Below are 2,331 nucleotides of genomic sequence, written 5' to 3'. Positions count from 1 at the left end.
ATATAGTTTATAAATATGAGAACAGATTAATTATCTGATCCATTATGATATCAGTGAAAATCTAATATGATTAGATTGTTGATTGGCGTCCACCAAAAACCTTAAGGATAGTGCAAATATGTATCTATGGTACAATGAAGGGGGTTGTTGACAAAATATTTGATAGCATCCATATCACAGAGCAAAAAGCTATTGTATTAGCAACCAATTAGTTTTATAAAAGTGGGCCGTTTTCTTGTTGCTGGAACTTTTTTGGCGATATATATCATGGTCTTATAGATCTTACTGAAATATTACGGCCTTACAACAAGTAGTTTAATTTTAAAATTTCATCAAAGTTTGAAAAAATGAGTAGTTTTTTTGTCGTTTGTTAAAATTAAAATTAGACGATTTACTTGGTATAACGATAGAGTACTTGGTCTTAATAAACATACTAAAGCATTAAAGTCCTAAGGAAACTGGTTCCGTTATAAAAATTATTGATTTTTGTAAATTTGCTTTTAGAAAGTACTAGAAGGTTAAGATAAATTATTATAAGCCTTGAACTGGCAAACTTGAACATAAATATGATGAATTCTGATCATGTTTGCATATTATGTTTATCACAATTTTGCACTATCCTTTTGATGGTAAAATGAAAGAAAATACATATCACATATCTAAAGCTGAATAAATAATTTCAGTCATTTTTATTAGCCTATAAAAATGAATGAAGTTTGAATCTGTTTGTTGTTTCCTGTGAATGTTTATGATATTGATTAAAAGTTAGTATTTGATCATTTTAATGCAGCTTTATGAAGATTTAGATGTGTGATATGATAGATAATAGGTTATTATATTATATTATTTATTAAATTTATAACTGGACCATTGGATCATAGTCACTGATGAAAACAATTGCCATAAAAGTTATAAGATAAACATATTGCATATAAAAAATTTAGGAACGACTGGATGATTGGATATAGCAAACAATTGTTTACAAAAACAAAATACTTTTTAAACAGGCATCCATCCAGATAATAGAAATAAAAAGCAAACTTAATTATGTTTCTAAGAACTAGAATATTTTTAATCGATTTCTATTCGTTTCAAGTCCCAATTTGACTCCTACAAAATAAAAATGATATAAGATATAATATAAAAATTATTAAAAGTTTTATCATAAAAAATAACAAAAACAGGATAAAGTAAAGTAAAACTAGTTTGAAAAATTGAACACAAGCAAAAAACATTTTATATGTAAAGCTAATAACATAAATAATAGATAGTATAAGGACGAAATGACTTACCACATAAATTATTTAGAATTCTTCATGTCGATTTTTTTTTATAAAATTTAATATTTTTATATCATTTTTAATTAAGTTAATATTAGGCATTAACTTTTGATTTTAGCTTCAAATGTCTTATTTGTGAATATTTGTGCTAATTATTAATCATTTTTTTTATAAAAGTTTATATTAATTCTTTCTCAGATGAGTCAAACTGGAATAGAAAATTCTACAAACTATGATAATGGTTTTCTTATTTAACCCATCTTTTCATCCAGGTTAAGGACCAATAATATTTAATTTTTATTAAAATGACAAACTAGGTGATCAACACAATATTGTGATACAAAATTATTTTTTAATATAAATTAAATCTTGAAAAGTGAGAATATATCCTTCAATTTAATTTAAGTTATTAATATTTTTTTATAAAGCCTTGTATTCTTATAAGAATAATCCTTTATCAAATATACTCAAACCTGTTCAATTTAATAATCAAATCAGGATTTATTGTTTTTTAATTAACATATTATTGATTATTAATTTTGAATGCAAGAAGTTACTACATAAATTGTGAATCCACAGTTTTATAAGTAAAAATTATATTATTTATTAAGGGATTTTTCAGTTTTATAATTTGAAATAATAAAGTATTCATTTAGTATTGTTAACAGGTAGAATAATGTTTAAATTTACGTTAAAATTTTACTAAATTTTGTTAAAATCTATTACATTTGCTACGTTTTGCAAAAAGAAGATAATAGTGAAAATTCATATTGGAAGCTAATAAAAACGATAAGAAAACATAATTTTAAGATTTTAAAAATTCAAGATCTAATCTGAAACTTTTAATTGCAAGTTAGAATTGAGAAAATTTTAAGAATTTGTTATTGTTAGGAAGCTATTTATATGAAAATATTATATAAATATATTTATTAATTATGAAATTAAATATTTAATAAACTTTATTGAAACGTATGGTTTCTTATATAAATTTCATCTCCAATAATCACCACATATTTGCCAAAGGCAAAAAATAAGTCTATTTGGACTTATA

This window comes from Ctenocephalides felis, unplaced genomic scaffold, assembly GCF_003426905.1.
Source record: "Ctenocephalides felis isolate EL2017-DRISC unplaced genomic scaffold, ASM342690v1 CF-g0.4_SCAFFOLD_03570, whole genome shotgun sequence".
Taxonomy (NCBI): domain Eukaryota; kingdom Metazoa; phylum Arthropoda; class Insecta; order Siphonaptera; family Pulicidae; genus Ctenocephalides; species Ctenocephalides felis.
The sequence above is the reverse complement of the archived record's forward strand: the minus strand, read 5'-3'. Positions refer to the sequence as shown.